The sequence below is a fragment of the Solanum pennellii genome, chromosome 10 (genome assembly GCF_001406875.1).
Source record: "Solanum pennellii chromosome 10, SPENNV200".
NCBI lineage: Eukaryota > Viridiplantae > Streptophyta > Magnoliopsida > Solanales > Solanaceae > Solanum > Solanum pennellii.
Genome location: NC_028646.1, coordinates 56,958,993 through 56,980,054, shown reverse-complemented (window position 1 = coordinate 56,980,054; position 21,062 = coordinate 56,958,993). Strand labels below are relative to the sequence as shown.

Sequence of the window (21,062 nt, the reverse complement as noted above, 5' to 3'; positions counted from 1 at the left end):
ACTCAATAAGAAATGAAGATTGCATAAGAAAGTATATCCCAAAAAATATAAATTTTATGAGAAATGTTTGAATGATCTAGAAATCAAAATGGGTCACCCGAAAATTAAGAAAGTTAACATTTGCGAAATCGACACCAATAATAGAGCGATATCGACGTCAATAAAATGACATTGGTATTGAACTTTATGGATTAGTTAAAGACAAGTGAAATCAAAATAGTGGATAGAGGTGGGGAATGAAGATGGAAAATGATATGTTTCAATGGAGAAAGATTTGTAGTGAGGAAGACAACAAAATGATTTTTTTAAAAGAAATTATAAGGGGACCACTAATTTCATTTACCCTTAATAAGAAAAATTACATATTTTAAAGAAATAATATATATAAAAAACTATTTAAATAATTTGTTATAGATTGGTCAATAAAAAAAGGCAATGTGTAAGGCTTTTAAAATTCAGCTCTTTTTTCTCTCTTTTTTCACGCACTTTCAGGAGAGTGCACTCACTATCTTTGTCACATCATTCCTTTGGTGGTGTTTTAATAATTTGAAAGATGTTAATGGGGTATTTAAACTCCCATATAGTTTAAATTCTAAAATAAATTTTGCTAACAAATTCAAAGGTTTATTTTTATTTTTTAAATTATTTTTTTTATGTATTTTTCCATAAGAAAATGACTAGAATTAATGAGAATGGTAAATTATGAAGTAAGTGTAAAGTTATCCATTGATTTTATAAAGTGGACAAGTATGGTAAAAATATTCAAAATAGTATAGTTAACAACTATTGTTGCACGGAAGGAGTATTTAATATAGTGTCTTATCATGTTGTACTCTATCTTTTTGATCAATACAATGTTTAAATAGATTAATGTATCATTTTTAATCACTACATATTGTCACAAATCAATAATTTGAAGGACAAACTACATGAAAAATAGAATGTGAGATACAACTATTATAACAAAGTTAGAGTACTAAATGATAAAATAGAATAATTAGATATTTAATACCACTAACTACCATTACAAAAATATTCATGAATCATTATATTCAATCAGAGCGTTAAATATCGACAATCACCATCGCTATTCACAAGCGGTCAACGTCAATGTCCCCAAATTTTATTTAGTGCAGATTTTTTGTATGACTTTTCTTTAAACCGCTAACGCCAGTCCACAATTTCCCTACTTGTTCAATTACATGATTAATTAGGTGGACCATATGATCATTAATTATACAACACATGATTATTAATTAAGAATTTTCACCATATATAGTTTAGTCCCTATGTTTCATTTTAAATTATCAGTTATTGTGAATTATAGTACTCTTTACGTAGTTTATAAATATATAAATTTCATTTGAAAAAAGTTGAAGATTTCATACACAAATGTCCGCTCAAAGTTAAACTGTTTGATTTTTGAAAAACGAAAAGTGCTACATGAAATGAAATAGAATAGAGGGAATATATATTTTCCCACAAGTTGTCAATGGTTGTTGAAGAGGTATTAATACATACTTCAAGAATGTAACTTTCGCTTAGCTTGCATCTTTAAACACATAAAAGTGGACACACGATTTGTTCCATTTTTTAAACTTGTATACAATTACCCCCTCTTTTCGAGATAAAAATTAAATCAACAGTACTCCTGAAGATGGCTGATGGATCTGTGTCATTTGCAGTTCAAAGATTGGGTGATTTCCTCATACAGGAAATCAACCTACGTTTATACAGTGGCTACAAAATGAGCTTCTTTCCATGCAGGCTTTCCTCAGAGATGCAGAACAAAAAGAAAGAGTAGATCAAACAGTTAAGCAATTGGTGGTGGATATCTATACTATTGCTAATCATACTGTCGCTGTACTCGAGACTTATAGCTTGGAGCTGGATGGTAAAGGTCATGATGATGACAATGGATTTGCTAGTCGCCTCAAGGCTTGCCCTTGCATATGTAGAAAGGAGAAGAAATTCTACAATGTCGTCAAGGATATTCAATCAATCAAGAAACGAATCAAGGATATCATTCGCAAACGAGAGGCTTATGATATCAATAATAATGCAAGAGAAGGGCCAAGTAATCAGTCTGCCATAGTTCAAACATTGAGGAGAACTACCTCATATATAGATGATGATCACATTTTTGTTGGCTTTCAGGATGTTGTACAAACATTGCTAGCTCAACTTCTCAAACCAGAGCCTCGTCGAACCGTCCTCTCCATATATGGCATGGGCGGATTAGGCAAGACTACTCTTGCCAGAAACTCTACACCAGTTTCTTCCCTACACGTGCTTGGATATGTGTTTCTCTAGAGTATAGCACAATGGATCTTCTTAAGACTATCATAAAATCCATCCAAGGTTGCTCAAAGGAAACTCTGGATTTGTTTGAAAGGATGGTAGAAAGAGATCTAGAAATTTACCTTCGTAAGCTATTAACAGAAAGAAAATACCTTGTGGTGGTTGATGATGTGTGGCAGAGAGAAGCATGGGAGACTTTGAGAAGAGCATTCCCCAATAGCAAAAATGGAAGCAGAGTTATTATTACCATGCGCAAACAGGATGTCGCTGAAAGAGAAGACGACAGAGGTTTTGTCCATAAACTTCGTTTCCTAAGACAAGAAGAATGTTGGGATCTCTTTTGTAGGAAACTACTTGATGTTCGGGCTATGCTTCCAGCAATGGAAAGTCTAGCTAAGGATATGGTGGAAAAGTGTAGAGGCTTACCTCTTGCAATTGTTGTATTGAGTGGACTACTTTCACATATAGTGGGGCTAGACCAATGGAAAAAAGTGAAAGACTGCCTTTGGAAGAACATTGAAGATGACTCCATTGAAATCTCCTGCATTCTATCATTAAGCTTCAAGGATTTGTCAAATGCAATCAAGCAGTGTTTTCTGTACTTTGGTATTTTTCCAGAAGATCAAGTGGTCGATGCTGAAACCATTATACGGTTGTGGATGACTGAGGGTTTCATCATACCAAGAGGAGAAGAAATAATGGAGGATGTCGCTGAAGGCTTCTTGAATGAGCTGATAAGACGAAGCTTGGTTCAAGTGGCTCAAACATTTTTGGAAAAAGTTACTGAATGTAGGGTTCATGATTTACTCCGTGATCTTTCCATACAAAAGGCATTGGAGGTAAACTTCTTTGATATTTATGATCCAAGAAACCACTCCAATCCTCTTTATGTATCGAACATGCCATTCATAGTCAAGGAGACAGGTACCTCTCACTTGATCTTTCTAACTCGAAGTTGAGATCAATTATGTTCTTCGATCCAGATTTTCGTAACATGAATCTATTAACTTCAGTAGTGTGTTCCAACATCTATATGTGTTGTACTTGGAGATGTGTGTTGATGACAAGGTGTCTCTAGTATTAGTACCTGATACCATAGGAAGTTTGTACCACCTCAATTTCTTAAGATTGAGAGGTATCCGTGATCTTCCCTTTTCCATTGGCAACCTCAAAAAATCTACAGACACTTGTCATTGAGAGTAGATACTCTTGCCAATTACCCCTCGAGACAGCTGACCTTATAAATCTAAGACATTTAGTTGCTCCGTATTCAGAACCTCTGGTACATATAAGCAAACTCACTAGTCTTCAAATTCTTGATGACATTGCTTGTGATTAGTGGAAAGATGTTGACCCTGTTTATTTAGTCAATCTTCAAGAATTAAACATGTGTAATATTAAGACATCTTACTACCTAAACAACATTATCAGCTTGAAAAACCTTAGCACTCTCAAATTGTTTGCTAGGGGTGATGAATCATATCTTGCAACTTCATTTCCATCCCTTGAATGTGTTAATTCTTGTCAAAAGCTCCACAAAGTGATGTTACAATGGAGAATAGAAAAACTGCCTTTGTTTCCAAATTCCATCACAATGATGGTCCTTGGAAGTCAAGACTCACAAAATATCCGATGCCTATTTTGGGGAGGTTGCCAAACCTAAGGGATCTCATATTAGAAGAAGCTTATGTAGGAAAAACAATAATGTGCAGTAATAACAACTTCCGTCAACTCGAGTTCCTAACTCTTTATAGTCTTGGGAATCTAGAAATGTGGTATCTAGCCACAAGTGCCATGCCTTTAATTGAAGGTCTTTGTACCGATCTGGAGGAGATCCGTGAGAGAATGAAAGAGGTGGAGCTTATTTCATATTAGCAAAGGTAAATATACTAACAAATCCCACTCTTGGATAAATTGTTGATTTTTTTTATTATATCTAAATAGTGTGTTGAATTATATTTTTATTAAAAACAGGAAAAAGAAGTTGTCGCTTGAATACATTCACCTTCATCAACTTGGGCTTTCACTTTACTCACTATTTCAATATTCAGTTAGTTTTTCAATAATGTTTCATTTCTTTTTTTTGCTGATGGATAAGCTAAGAAATAATTAATATTGAAGGTGGTAAATTTATCGACATTATAATAAAAAATAAAGCAACAAATGAGTAATGTATAGAGCAAAATTATTGTATGCCTTTTACCAGTAACAAGTCAGATGATGTTTGTTTTAAACAGAATACAGATATCGAATTCTTCTATTAATCTAATTTCATGTCAAGCTAATATCATCCTTTAATTAGCACTTCAAATTAATACTTAATAATGGAACTATGTACAATTTATATATACTCTCAACCTTCAAATAAAAGTTAGTATGAATTGAGAGCTTCTCTATTTTTGTTCCTAATCAAATACGTTTAATTTTTTCCTTCAAATAAACGACTTCTTTCTCATCCAATGTGCAAGTCTTTTTCTTCTCCTACTTTGAGTTGAGGGCTTCTCTATATTTTGATCATTGAAGCGATATGTAAAAGACACACGTTAGGTCCACCAGTGCACACAATGATTCTGTTATTATCTCCTTCCCGTTTAACTACTCCTCGAGACAATTCTGCTGATGGCCCTTGAATTATAGCAGGAGCAACCACAATTGTCGTACCCAGGCGCAGGTCTCTAGAAGCTTCTGGAATGTTCAATTTGTATGGCCTCAGTGATGAGAATATTTTGTGTGCCACTTCTGAGGATGCATGCATTGGGAACAAGTATATGTTAGTTCCGTAGATCAACAGGAGTTCCCAGCTCAAGCAAAATGATACCGGCTGAAGGTAAGTGAATTCTTTAGTTTAGGGAAGGAATCCATTCTAAAATCTAGTCTTCTTTTATCCAAAGAATCCGATGCAGTTAGCGAGAGTCGTGGTAGTTCAGTTCTAAAGGAAAGACATTTCAGTCATCCCCGCTGGCCATCAGGGACCGAGTAGTAAGGCCATGATCCGCAGGGGAACAGATCACTCATTCCATTGGAGACAGGTGCAGGAACGAAACTCCAAACGTCACACATCCTCCGCCTACCTACCGTTAGGTGGTCACAAGCGAGATCCAGTAAGGAAGTGTCGCGGCTGCTCCACTCCACTGCACTGCAGTCTCATGAACTAAACTTCGTTGCCTTCCCGCGCGCGAAGCGAATTGGCGCTGTGTCGTGGGTTAGTTTCGGGGTGGGGAGCGAAGAGAGAGAGGAAGAATGATTCATTTGGATCGACGAGCTTTTTCAGCCCAAAAACTAAGAATCCATGGAATGTCTGTCTATCCATGAACATATATTCTATCTGTATATCTAGAGGATCTCTCTATACATAAAGATTGATTTTATGGAATTATATGATCGGCTAGCCGTAGCCGCATATCAGTTACACTGTGCATTCTTCCTCTTTCTCTTCTTTTTCTTATGAATCTTCTTTGGAGAGAAAACTCTCCCTAATAAAGACTCAACTCACTATTCTATTTGTACTTCCTTTATCGTGGGCTTTCGATCGAGGAAAAAAAGGAGGGAAATTACGTGTGATGACAGGAAAATCGTTATTTCCTTGGTCTTTATTCCTCTCTCATTCGAAGCTTAGGGTGATCAAACCATGCCATTCACCTTAGAGCCCCACCTAGGAGTCTGTGGACATCCATTTACGTCATTTCTTAGAAAAGCTCCCGACTTTATTTCCCACTTCCTTAAGCCATGTCCATACTAAAAGAGCTAAATCGGATGGTGACTAGATTCATTCCGTAGCACGGGATTATGTAACAACAAAAACATTGACCCCTACTACCGGTCCCGTATTTGAAAGGAGAATCAACATCTAATTATGAAGTGATGTATACCTTGTTAGGCTTTATTCAGTAAATAAATAGGTGATTGTGTACCAATATACTCGAGTACCGGATGAAAAACCAAAAAAAGAAAATATTCGAGTACTCTCTCGTCTATTTACGATAATCTCACAGTCAAAATCTTTTCTTATAAATAGGCAGAGAAAACTATGAGAAGAGAAACTTGCTCTGAAGACTAACAAGGAGAGTATGGAGCAAGAGTTGAAAGCTAAGGCTGCTCCAGCAAGTTTTGTTCTAGTTGCTCTCCAAATATATATTGATACCTCCATATCATTAGATGCTCTAACATTTAAGTTCTTTCCACTTAAAGAGGTAACTCATGTTGTTGCTCTTAACTTTTAAAGTAAGGAGAAAGTGTTACAACTCAATCATAATAGAAAAAAGGATACTAACAATTATCTTCATGATTGTTATAATAACATTTGTTGTGGTAGGTTGAAAGTTTTCGTGAAGTTCAATAGTTGTGGTTCAATGTTATTGTCTAATGTTTAATATTTGAATAGATAATCTATTTACATTTTTATTTAAGGGCAAAGGACAGAAATCACGTACTTGATAAAATTTTACCATTTGTGACTTATAAGTTTATAATTACAGAAATCCCTCAAAATGATACAATAATATAAGCACTGATACATTAATCTGTTGCGCGAGATACATTTATCATTAAGTAAGATACATTACATTTTATACATGATGCACTAATCTTATGTACATTTTATACATGATACACTAATCTGATGTGCAAGATCCATTAATCTGATGCGCGAGATATATTAATTTGATGCATTCAAACATTAATCTGATGCATGAAAATGAGGGATTTTGGAAATTTGTAAACCTAATAGGGGATAATGGTAATAAGAAAACTTAAATGTGAGATTTCTATCATTTTCCCTTTATTTAATGCAAGGATAAAATTGTAACCCAGAGCTTTCCACTTTTAGTATTAATATGATATGATATGATTAACTATCACACGGAAGATTACTTCATCTTAATTTCGTGCAAGAGGTTAGCCCAATGTGAGGCAGTCAAGTCACATTTAACGCAATCCTTTCGCAGCCTAGTCTGCCTAAAGTTTTAAGGACATTTTTTTTCTGCTTTAGATTATTTTGCAGTATGTATTCAACACTGAAATGAACACAGAATCATACGGTCAAACCCAACCTTTTTATTAATAATCAAAACAAATACAAAGGACTCACTCGTCAGGATAACAAGTTTATCTCTACTTCGACGTAAGACACAATCACAAGTCGATTGTTGTCTTTGACACCTTTTAAAACCCTCTCGTTTTTTTCTAAGTGTATTAGTGAAATTCCTGACTTAATCCTTCCTCTTTCACTCTTAGGATAACAAGCCTATCCTCTCTAAATTAGTCCAACATACAAGGCTGTCCATTTATAGATCATGTGGCAACCTTGTGGTTTACATTGCATAGTGTTGCGACACATGTCTAACACTTGTCAAGCCCTTAACCTACTAAATTAAACTACAGTTGACACCCCCAATTGATAAGACACTACATATTTTGAATTCAAAAAGCATATCCAAGTACAATGAATCTAGACACAAGCGGTTACAAAAAGGTAACCGCCGCATGTGCTTGGCATGTGACTTTGCTAATTGAATGGCCCTTTGCTGCCATTTTCCTCCATAATTGTGACTCTAATACAATGTATAAACTTTTTATAGTCATTATTTTATCAAAGTCCACCTGAATCCATCTGCCCATTTTCCATGCTTGCGCACTACCAACGCCTTGCTGCTGCCTTGCCTGCGTTTGCCTTGGACATGCTAGCTTTTTATTCACTCGTGCCATTCACTATTTTCTTGCTGCGTTTCATCCATATTTGACTATGCTTTAATTTAGCTCGGCTCGATATTCCTGTACTTGACTAGACCATGTGTTTTTCTTATGCCAAACCTACCACAAATGATGCCGGTCAGCGCCCATGACATGTAACGGCCTGTTGCCTTGCCATCGTCTATGTAATGTCATGACACTGCCTTTCCAGCATTATTTCGTACAATTAGTCCATGTTAACACTTTTCTCAAACAACGTATGATTGATTCCACCCACACTTTGTCCCTTAACAAAGTCATTCATGCCAACCCTTTGTCGCCATTGTGCCTATGTCAAGTAACTTGGTCAGGACCCTTACAAGCTTTCCCCCACCCAAGGGAACTCCACTTACTCGTCAAGGATTTCTCTCATCTCACCCTATTTGGGTTCCGGACAAGAATCATATCTTGCCCATCATCTTCAACTTACGCCAAAGTGTTTACATTTGACGTTGCTGCCTCATTTTTTCTTTTCTATTTCCAATTCGGCAGCAAGCATAGTATTCACTTTCACTTGCACCTTACAGTCCCTTATTTTTAAATGTAGACCCCCACAAGTAAAGCATCCCGCCAACTTTCCCTTCTATTTTGGAAAGGAAGACCCCCCTTGTCTAGTTTTCCCACATTTCTCTTCCTTTTCAACAGATTGACCCTTCTGGTTTTTTCTTCCACTCCTTCCCCTTATCCTTCTGTTTGAAGTGTGAAGCATCCCTTGGATCGTCACCCTCATCGAATTTAGCCAACTTATTTACTTCCACTATGACAGAATTAAGAGTTTGAAAATTTTTACTTCTTAATTCTCTTTGTGTCTATCTTTTCAACCCGCTTATGAAATAGTGCAACTTGTCTTCCTCAACCATGTTGCCTATGTTCAACTCAAGGATGAAAAATCCTTGATATAAGCCCTCACGGTGCTGCTTTGTTTCAATCACTGCAACCTGTCCCTTGCCAACCAAGACGAATTACTTCGAAGAAATTGAGTTTTCAATTTTTTCTTCAACATTTCCCACGTTTCAATTTGTGGTAGATTCGAACCTTCCAATTCACCCACCCCTGTTCTCCACCAAACCTTGGCATCATCAGTTAAGTACATTGTTGTGCCTGACTCCTTTTCACCATCCAGAACCTTTGCTGCCTTGAAAGTAGTTTTTGACATCCCAAAGAAAGTTCTCCAATTCCTTAGAACTCCTTACACCATTATAAGCCTTAGGTTCTTGAACCTTCATCCTTATGAGGTTAATTTTCCCTTGTAGTGCCCGACATAGAAGAAGAACTTCACCACGCAAGTCTTCCTTTTCTTTGCGAACGAGTTTCATCTCTTGTTAGGCAATTTCTTATTTGACTGCATATTTTGCCTCCAACAACAAAACTTTTTCGTTCAAGGCCTCCTTGGTCAAGGTTAACTTTGCATTAATACTTTGAATTTGAGTGATCAGATCAACCAAGTCCAACACATTGTTTGTCCCACCAATTAGCGCTTCCAATCATGTCACCTCTCCCGTAGTTCAGCATTTCCACCAGCCATTGAGTAATCTAAGCAATGATCTGATACCAGATTGTCACACGGGCAGATTACTTCACCATAATTTCATTCAAGAGGTTATCCCAATGTGAGGCTATCAAGTCCCACTTAACTCATTCCTTTCGCAGCCTAGTCTGCCTAAAGTTATAAAGACATTTTTCTTTTTCTGCCTTAGATTACTTTTCAGTCTTTCAACAATGAAATGAACATATAAACATATGGGCAAACCCAATCTTTATATTAATAATCAAAACAAATACAAATGACTCACTCGTTAGGGTAGCAAGTCTATCCCAACTTCGAATTCGACTTCGACTTAAGGCACAATCACAAGTTGATTATTTTCTTTGACACCTTTTAAAACCCTCACATTTTGTTTACTTATCTTATTGAAATTCCGTAATTAATCCTCCCTCTTTAACACTTAGGATAACAAGTCTATCCTCTATAAATTCGTTCAACACACAAGGCTATCCATTTATAGAACATGTGGCAACTGTGTGTTTTACATTGCATAGTGTTGTTACACATGTCTAAAACTTGTCAAGCCCTTATACCACTAAATTAGACTTCAGTTGACGCCCCCAAATAATAAGGAATTTGAAATTTTCAATTCAAGCGGTTACAAAAATATAATTGCCGCATGTGCTTGGAATGTGACTTTGCTAATTGGATTTCGGCCTTTTGCTGACATTTTCCTCCAAAATTTTGGCTCCAATATAATTTATAAACATTGTATAGTCATTATTTATCAAATTCCACCCAAATCCATCCTCCCATTTTCCATGCCTGCGCACCACCAACACTTTGCCGCGACCTTGCCTACGTTTGCCTTGGACATGCTAAATTTTTATTTACTCGTGCCGTTCACTGTCTTGCTGCGTTTCATCCATATTTGAATATGCTTGAATTAATTTCAGCTCTATTTTCCCGCACTTGACCAGACCATGTGTTTTTCTCATGCCAAACCTATCCACAATTGATGTCGGTCATCGTCCATGACATGTCAGGGCGTGTTGCCTAGCCAACGTCCATTTCATATCATGACACTGCCTTTAAAACATTATTTGGTACAATTAGGACATGTTAACACTTTACTCAAACAACACATGATTGATTCCACTCGCACTTTGGCCCTTGACAAAATCATTCATGCCAACCCTTTGCCGCCACCGTGCCTATGTCGAGCAACTTGGTCAGGACCATTACAAACCAAAGATTTTGAGCACACAATATTTAGCCCATGATATTTTACAAAAGTGGGTTTCTTATTATTTAAGTCCTTACATGTTCAAAAGATAAAGATGATGGTGGATAGTTACAATTTTCTTAAATGGACGAATCCCTAATAAAAACTTTCCTCCCTCATTTCCAATTTTTCCTCCACCAAACCACCATATTTCCTCCAGTACACCTCACTCCCTTCAAACTCTTCTTCTCCGAAAAATACAAACCAAAACCCCAATCATTCCAGTTACAAAACAATAACCAACAACAACGATCAATGCCATCTCCACGAAGCTTCAGGACCAGACGATCCCAAGTTCTTTCCCTTTAACCCTTTTTGATATTTTGTCTATGTTTTGCAGATCAAAGCTCCATCAAACAATGAGCTCAAAGCTCTGAACTCCATCTCCGCATGGCTCTAACTTTGTTAAACAAAAATCAAAGTGCCGTGGTAACTCTAACTTCAGTGTATAACAACCAGTCATCGCAAAGATAAATCCTTCGTGACTCCGACATAAGACAATTGTCTTCTCCTTTTTTTTGTTGGTACAAATCAATTTATGTTTAATAGGTTGTTGTTACTCTATTTTTGTTTTTATTTTGACTTTTGATTTTTTATCCAATTAAGTTTTATCCATAGTTATTTTAAGCATTTTTTTATTTACTCGTTCATGGTTATGTTGAATTGTGTTAATATGTTAGTTGATTTTTTGTTGTGTTTTTTACCCTAGTTAAAAGATTTGTTTTCTGCTATGTTCGATGTTTTTGCCGTCCTTTTGTTTTAATTGCTTGTAATTTATATTAAAATAAAGATGGTTAAATTTGGCCAATGAAATTATCTCTCTATCGATTTTCGAGGCCTTTCCATTTTAAAAGAGGGAAAGTTTAGTTTAAGTTCATTTACTTTTTATGTTAAATTTGACCGACGAAGAAATTATCGCCGATTCCCAAGACCTCCCATGTATATAAGACGGGTATTATTTTAAGTTATTTTTTTTCATTTATTTTGATTCATATTAGTCAATTACTGACACTTCTACTAAGGTATTTTTGGATACCCAAAGTTGGTTTCCAAGGAAGCTATTCGAAAGAAGTTTGAATAATACTTTTTGATTCATTATTATGTATATTAATAACGGTAGATAAACATTTGTTCATTTCTTATATTATTATATTACTTTATTATTTGTGTATATTACATATTTGTTATATTTGTACATTATTTATCTTCTCCTCAATTTGAAAAAATGAGTTCAGCCAGGAGCTACATTTGTGGATTTTGAAGGGTGCTTAATGTCTTTCCTTTGAGATCACTTGAACTCTTATCTAGAATCTATTGATTTTATAGATATTGTTTTAATTACTTGATTAGTTTCTTAATTATCCTAGAGTAAAGTGGTGACTTCTAAATTGACCGGGTTTAGAGTTTAGGGTTCTTTTTCTTTGAACTCTTTCTTATTTTATTGAATTAATTGATTATTATATTTTCAGTCACCGTGACGTTGTGCCTTATTTAAATAAAATAGGAATGTCAACCTTCATTATCCTGAAAAAGGATAGAGCTAGAAGTATGAAGGAATATACACCTATTCATCTAGTGGGAAATATCTATAATATCATATCTAAGCTGCTTTCTATTAAACTCCGGAAATTGTTAGAAGAGTCTGTCTCTACTTTGTAAAATGTTTTTGTGGAGGTTGGACCGATGCTAGATGTAGTGCTGGTAGAAAATGAAGTAGTGGACTTAGGGAGAAAGCAACGAATGTCAGATATGTTTTTGCGAATTTGATATTGAAAAGGTTTATGGTCATGCTAATTGTAAAGTCCTAGATTCTATTATGCTTCAAACTGGATTTGGGGACAAGAGGACCAAATGAATTTATTTTGGCATCTCTTTCGTGAAGATTTTTATGTTGGTGATTAGTGACCCGTGTTTTTTTTGGAAGTTCGAGTGGTTTAAGATATTGGAATCCCTTATCAGTGGTGTTGTTTATTTTAGTTATGAAAGTGTAAAATAGGATGATGGATGAAACTGTTTTAGGGGGTTACTTGGTGTGTTTCAGTATTGCGGTTAGATCTAGGAATAGTCATAGTGTCTCATTTGTTATTTGCCGATGATGCCTCGATTTTCTGTGATCCAGCTGAGACCTAGTTGGATTATTTTGTCTTGTCCCTAAACCTCTAAATGAAACACTAAAACGCATTAAGTAACACCCAAAAACATCTCTATTCATCATCCTATTTAATGCTGTCATAACTAAAATAAACCCTTTGAGATCCAAAGAAATCCACATAGGTCAATATTCACCAACATAAGAAAATTTCAGAAAGGCAATTCAAAAATAGATTTATTTCCACTTCGTCTCCCCAAATTCCATTTGAATCATAATAGAATCTATGACTTTTCAATTCGCATGATCATAGGCCTTTTTAAAATCAAGTTTGCACATTTAGTTTGAGTTGCTGTCTCAGTAGTTCCATTCCCTCTAGTCCTCTTGAAAGTGGAAAGGGACCTAAGCCTGTTTAGTTCCATCTCCCAGCGTAAAAGGACAGAAAGGGAATCAACTTTTCCACAAGCTTGATGTTCGAATGATGGACTTTTTTTTCCTAGTAGATAGTTTTGAGTTTCCGGAAATGGTCGTTCAACCACTTGACTCTAAGGAAAGGGGCCTTGTCGGCCGTCGCTTACTGACGAGGGAAACTCTTCGAGCAGATCAAGCTCTTCTTTTCTTCTTTTAATACGAGATACAGAAGTGGAAAGAATTTGTATTGGAAAAGTTCCCCGATTCGGGTTGGCCGGTGGGGAAGAGATTCACATAGAGACTGCTGTTATTTGGGAATCTTTTTCCATGTTAGCTAGTTCTCACTTTGAGGCATATTGATCTGGATCCCTTGGACAGGTCTTAGAGAATTAGATAGCTTGGCTGGTATATTCACATCTCATCGGGAGGATAGAGGGATATGGAAAAAGAATTGTAGTGACACTCCTTTCTTTCTCCCTAAATCAACCATTTCATTTGCCACAAACACTACATCCAGAAACTCTCTACCCTTCACCAAAGCACTCTACAAAGTAAATACAATCTCGTGTAACAAATTCTTGAGTTATATTATTAAAAATTCACATTAGGGATGATATTATAGATGTAACACCCCAAAAATTCAAACTCAAACTAGACCTAGAAAAGAATTCGTTCAGACTGGTGCGATGAAAGAAATCTTTTGCTCACTGAAGTATCAACAAACCATAGGTGGGTTTGTAGAACCATGCTCTGAAAAAGTGTTCTCACTTCTAAGTTTCAAAGACCAAACTACGGCTCATACAAACATCTATGGTTCCTAGAAGGGCCTCGCAGAACCCACGTCTTGAAACAACCCCAGTAAGCTTCATATGATTGAGAAGGATGGTCCATCAAACTTCATAAAGTCCATATAAAGGACCCGTAGATCCCTAATTTAGAGATTTAGAAGCCCAATATATTTTCTACCAGAGGGTTTACTGTCTGTAGGCTTTTGTGCGGAGTGTAAATGACCTTCCATAGATGACTTGTGTTAGTTTTAAGAAAGGTTAATTTAGTCTTTTCCAACTCTTTCTAAGCTAACCCCTATGTTTATACACCTAATTAAGGTCACAAGAAACACCTAGCACAATGTTGAGTTAAAAATCTCCTTACCAATTAACTTTTGAGATAAGATTATACTTATGTCAATTTTAAATGATTATATCTCTCAGCATATAATAAATCAGGTGGCCCATGATTTATAGAATTAAAAGAATGCGTCCTCTTTCTACCTACATTAAGTTTGCCTGATTTAGAGTCCAGAGTAAAAAGTTATGCCCATTTTGGTGAAGCCCTTATCAGGAAGTCGATATTCTACTAAGGGACCTACTGCAAGCAACTTCCTACATGTGTTCCTAGGTTATTTTGGTCATTTCCCAAGCGTTCTGACCTTATTCTATGTTTTTTGAGTGTTTTAACTGAGTATAAAATTGAACTAACAATTTTCCTCTCAAAACCATCAATTTAAACATTCAAGTATTTAGAAATCCTCTTAAAACTCACCTAAGGTTTCTCTGCTCCATCAATAACCCTAAAATATTCAAGTAAAAAATTCAAGATACATAGAGAAACTTCCCATACAAGGTGTTTTGAAGTTATTCCACTCTAAGAACTTCATAAAAGATTTTTTTTTATCTCAAAATCAAGCCTCAAGATTCTAAGCTCAAAGATTTTGTACAAGAAATCGAATGTTCTTCCTCAAGTTCAAGATAAATATAGTCTCCACTAAAAGTTTTCATTCTAATAGCTTCATAATTAGGTATTTAAGTCTATCATAATGTTGGACTAGTTCATTCTCACGCTCTACATATGTCTCAATTCAGTAAAAGAGTAATTTAGGATTTTACTATTCTTGAGACAAATTATATTGTTGAATTATGAGTTCATAATTCCTAATTATTTAGTTATATATCATTGTATTGATATCCGTTATGTTATTTTTTCATGTCTATATTTCTTTATAAACCCTATTTTTGAGTTAAATTTGAGAATCTTTTCAAAATAAATGTTTTGTCTATCAATTGATTTATAAGGAGAGAAAAAGATGAGTTTTGGAAAAGAGTTTTCAAATATGAATTGATTAAGATTATAAGAGAACTAAGTATTCCCAAAGGTATCACCTTTTACAAAAGAGAACTTTTCATTTCAAAATGAGTTAATGAGTTCAAAGGTATTTCAAAAAAGTTACTCGTGATTCCACGATTTGGACTTATTTAGGACTTTATTTTAATAGATTTAGTGTACTTAAATGATTATTTTGTGCGAATAACTAATGTAAATCTTTGATTTTTAGGTATTTGGATAGAGGAGCAAAGAATGGACACTAATGAGCAAAAAGGAATGAGGCAACTGTAAGAACGAAGAAAAGAAGGTTTGTTGATCGCCTAAACCATTGGGCGACTTGCCGAATGAACATGATCTTGCCTAAAGTTCTAGTGTGCCTAACCCTGAAAGAGAAAATCAAGTTGGTGTGTTGCTGTACGGTTTCGCAATGCAGTGTTGGATCGTAAAAAGGTTACATAACTTGAGGATGCTAAAGGCCATAGCAAAAACGCGATGGAATTGTTGACCAAAGGCGGATCACCAAGTGGATCGGCAATCCTCACTTACTGCACCGAATGGTCCTTCGCAGCAGTTTTGTGGCGACTATAAATACATTTTTAAATATATATTTTGAATCTAGTTTCTTATCAATCAGTTTTCATAGTTTCATAGTTTAGAACTGAGAGTATTGAGACAATATTTTTCTTAGCTTTGAAGATTTGAAGTTTTCTATTTTTGAGAAATTCGAAGTGGGTCTTTGAGAATCTTTAATTTGGATCTTTGTAAAGACGAAATTAATCTTACCCAGTTGATGAGAAAACGCAATTTGGTAACAATTTCTATCGCTTTTAAGGATTGTAGTTGCAAAAGCAGTCATAATTTCATGCTTTTAGCTTGCTCGGGAGAGAGGTTTTAAAACCATGATTATTGAATTGATGGTATGTGGGTATTTGGTTGTCATGATTTTAGCTCGAGAGAGTGAATTCTAAACCCTTTTCCATACATTCAGCTTAAGAGAGTGAATGGACTAAAGTGTAGGTTGTTCTTAATTGATTGCTTGTTGGTGTTCGAAGAAAACCCAACTTGATTTGGGGTAAATTGTTCGACAGAAAGTTTATACCCATTAAAGTCTAGCTTATTCACTTATTTAAACTATTTGTTGCAATTATCCATTTGTCTAAATTAATCCATAATTGAATCATATCCCAATAACCCGTCTCAATATTGTTACTTTTGTATTATTTGCTTATGTAGTTGATATTGTTATTTGACACCTGTGTCACCCTTAATTTGAATCATATTTTTATTCGTAAATGTATATTCCTATCGTTGACTTGAACATATTTGCACTTATCTATTGATTCTCAAACACGTACCACTCTCTATGGGATTCAACTCAACTAACTTAGTTGGGTTATATTACTGACTAATGATCGTTGACACTTAATATTGGATAAAGTGTCCTGATACGTGCAATCAAAATGGCATCGCTACTGGGAATGGTGTTGTTTCGGAATTTTCAGTTAAGTTGAATTTTGTTCAACTTAGTTATAGTTGATGTAACATCTCTTAACTCGTAATAGACAAGAATAAGCTAATAAACTAAAATTTGTCATTTTTTGAAAGGATAAGAAAATCTGGAAAATTTCCTTAAGTTTAAGAAGTGAGTTTTGGTCAATTTCAAAGGGCTATAACTTCCAGCTCAGGATGAGTTAGAGGTAGTTCTTGTTATGGTTGGAAAACCCAACGGTGCCAAGTTTGCACAATTTTGATATGGCATGAGTGAGATATGCCTTCCGAAAGTTGGGCTGTTGACGTAAAGAAAGTCCAATATGCATTTAAGTAAGGGCAAACTAGTCTTTCACCCATTAATTTCATATTTCGTTTTAGGGACTTATTTGGGGTAAAAATAAGTTGTAGTTCAGATTAGAAAAGTTATTTTACGCTTAGGGCTTGAAGAAGAGAAAAGAGAAAAAAGAAAAGGGAGAATGATCAAGAATTCATCAAGAACGCCAAGATCTTCGAGTGTAATTCGTCAGGGGTGATCCCTACTAAGGAATGTGAGATATTTTCATCTTGGGTTAGTTCACCCACACAACAACTTATTTAATTCAATGATTTTGAGTAGATTGAATGATGAAAATTGAAGTTCTTGAAGAATGATTGTTGAATTCTTGTTGTTTGAGATGTTGCATGTCTAGTGTTGATTTGATTCATGTTTCCGGGTTTTTTTTCCGAGTAGAATCTATTGGGTATTGAAGGTATTAGTGATCCTAAGTGTTTGGAGAAAGAACCATGGACGTTTAGAGGGTTTTAGATATGTAAAACAGAGAAGAAAAGTCAAAATGCTTTTCCGTAGGGCCCTGGGCGCCACGCCTCCGATAGCCACACAAGATAGTCTTTGTCCGTCAGGCCTTGGGGTGGCGCGCCAGCCAGAGCACCCCAACTTGGCCTATGAAGTTTGGGGCCTGGCGCCCCCGCCTCTCATAGCGTCAAGGACGCCTAGACACCCTATTCATTCCCCATCTTTCCGTACTAGTTCCTAAGTGATGTACCCTTGTTTCCTAGTCGATTACAACACTCTGAGGTAAATCTAAACATCATAAAATCATTCATAAATATGATATCATGAAACTTGAATCCATAATCCTATTCAAGGAAAGTTAAGATCAAAGTCAAATAAGTTAAGAGTCAAGTGTAAAAGTTAAGAAGTAAGTCAAAGCAAGTTTTAAGAAGTTTCAAGAGTCTTAAACAAACATGTTAACTTTGTTTTAAGTCTCAAGTTACAAATTAAGCAAAGAGTAAAGAGTTGAGTTCAATTCTCAAAAGTTATAAGGGAACTAAATATTCCTTAAGAGTTAAGTTGCAAGTTAAGGAAAGAGTAAAGAGTTGAGTTCATTTCTCAAAAGTTATAAGGAAACTAAGTATTCCCTAAGAGTTACAAACATTTTCACATCTTGAGCAAGAAAGGAAGCTAGACTTCCAACAGAGCCTTTGGCTAGTTTTAGTAAGAAAGAAACTATGATTTCCAAGAAAGCTTTTAAAGCTAAGTTTGAGAAATTATCTCAAACTAGAGAAGAAGTTACTTTAGAAACATATGAGCTAAGTATTTTGGGAGTAGTATTGAGCACTGATATGGGGATACATTTTCATATTAACTCAAGTCCCATAAACCATGTAGCCAACATGGAAAGAAGAAGCGTCATACTTTTTAGATGATTCTTCAATGATTTTAACGTAGACTAGTGGATCAAGTTAGTAGTTAAGGTTTTATATTGACGACAAGATATAGGACGAGTTTCTTGCAAAGTGTGGTAAGACGTACCATCGCTTAGGCTCATAATGATGGTTGTCGGTTAGAGAATCTCTCACAGAAACGATATTTCTTTCATATATAAGTAAATTTGAGTTTGTTATTGCATTTTTAACGAACTAAGTTGTTTTACTGTTTACAAAGCTTTATATATATCGCATGTGTTTTAATTGCTTTTTTTTTAAAGTTCAGTAGTTCATGAGTTGAAGAGAGCCAAGGTAAGTTCTTCCTTATTCTTATCAAGCTTAACTTATTGTTTATCATTCCAACTCACATACTTGTACATTTAATGTACTGATGTGAATTGGCCTTCGCTTATGATGCAGACGCAGGTAACCAGGAGCAGCATCCAGCGCCTCATTGGTCCAGTTTGAGCACTTAGAGTCCCTTGCATTCTAGATGACTCTTTTATTGCTTTCGAGTCTTTTCATTTACAGAATGTTGTGGGATTTTTCCCAACATTCATCTTAGTATTTTAGAGGTTTCATAGACGCATAGTCAATCAGATAATCAGTTTTGAGTCTCTATATTCTCGCATTTCAGGTATTTTATTTTGAGACTTAAATGCCATTTTGGCCAAGACATTTTTTTAAAATTATCCTTGTGAGAACGTTTCTTGTTTATTATTGAGTTAAGTTTCCGCTGAGTTACGTAAGTCAGGCCAATGGTTTGCTAAAAGCCAGCAATGGTCATTGGGTGTCAGCCACATATAGGATGTAGGCTCAAGCCGTGACAAACTTGGTAATTAGAGCAAAGAGTTCAAGAGTCTTAGGGAGTCTATGAAGCCGTGTTTGTAGAGTCTTAGTCATCAGTGTGAAGCGCGCCACATCTATTATTAGGAGGCTACAATATTTAGGAACTTCTCACTTCTTTCATATTCCCTTTTCGTGTGTTAGGTTTATCTCTAAAAGTCTCTCTCTAATTCGTGCATGCACGTGTTTCAGATAACTATGCCTCCACGAAGAGCAGCATGAGGTCTGCTAACTAGGATAAATGTTGAACCTTAGGAACAAGAGTTACCCAATGCACTGGAAGTGCAACCTCAAGGGGAAGTTACCAGCACTGAGTTTTGTTAGACTATTAAGATGCTGAGTCAGGCTGTTACTAACCAGGTTGGTCAACTAAGGGGAGCTCGACAAGAAGAGGATGATACTTGAGGATTCGGGAATTCTTGAGGATAAATCCCCCAAGTTTTTCTGACTCGAGCACTATTGAGGATCCAAAAAACTTTGTTGAAGAGTTGAAGAATGTTTCAATGTGATGCATGGCATTGATGTTGAGAGAGTCGAACTAGCTTTATGCCAACTAAAGAATGTGGTTAGGACTTGGTTCGACCAGTGGAAGCAGGGCAGAGATGAGGATGAACCACATACGAGTTGGGCTTGTTTCGAAGAGACTTTCTTGGGGGTGTTTCTTTCCCTCAGAACTGAAAGAGGCAAAGGTGTTAGAATTCCTTACTCTGAAACAGGACTCTTTGAGTGTGCACGAGTACAGATTGAAGTTCACCCAGCCGTCTCGCTATGCTCCTTAGATGGTTAAGGACATCAGGAGCAGAATGAGCTTGTTTGTCAGTGGCTTGGGTCGTGCTTCAAGCAAAGAGAGCAGAGCTGCAATGCTGATAGGCGACATGGATATATCCAGGTTGATGGTTTATGTGCAGCAAGTTAAAGAGGAGAAGTTAGGGGACCAAGAGGAGTACAAGAACAAGAAATCCAAGAGCGGGAATGAGTCTGGACAGTAGAAGGGTGGTTCAAATCGGCCACAGGTTCTGAAACAAAAAGAGCGTGCACCATCATCTGCTAGTGCACCTGTGCCCAGAAACAGAGGTAAGTATAATGACCAAAATTTGCAGAACTTCAAGGGTAGACCAGCACAGTTCCAAGGTAGTGTGGCACAAGAAGATAATTGGGCTCCTACATGTGGATGGTGTGGTATAAACCATGCCGGTAAGTGTCGTGATGTATAGTCGTGTTATTTCACGTGCGGTCAAAAGGGTCACTTTTTGAAATATTGTCCTAAGAATAATACAGGTGGTGGAAATCCGGGAAACAAAGGCCAATCTTCATCAGTTACTCCACCAGACAGGGCTGCACCTAGAGGAGACATTTCTAGTGTTTGTGGAGGGGCAAACCACCTCTATGCAATCACTAGCCGCCAAGAGCAAGAGAACTTGCCAGATTCTGTCACGGGTATGATCAAAGTCTTTACTTTTGATTTTTATGCTTTGTTAGACTCAGGGGCAAGTTTATCTTTTGTAACTCCTCATGTTTGAAATCAGTTTGAGATTCTTCCGGAGAAACTTTTTGAACCTTTCTGCATTTCTACACTTGTTAAAGAGTCTATTCTAGCGGAAAGAGTCTATCTTGAT

The 21,062-nt window shown here is 36.1% G+C and overlaps 1 long non-coding RNA gene and 1 pseudogene across 1 annotated transcript; both read left to right on the top strand.

Annotated features, from left to right (window-relative positions):
- Positions 1–1,470: 1,470 nt before the first annotated feature.
- LOC107002519 lies at positions 1,471–5,717 on the top strand (annotated as a pseudogene).
- A 1,167-nt stretch (positions 5,718–6,884) lies between these two features.
- On the top strand, positions 6,885–16,217 carry LOC107002520. The gene is made up of 2 exons (XR_001454523.2): positions 6,885–11,323; positions 15,632–16,217. It is a non-coding gene; the product is annotated as an uncharacterized LOC107002520 (long non-coding RNA).
- The last annotated feature ends 4,845 nt before the right edge of the window (positions 16,218–21,062 follow it).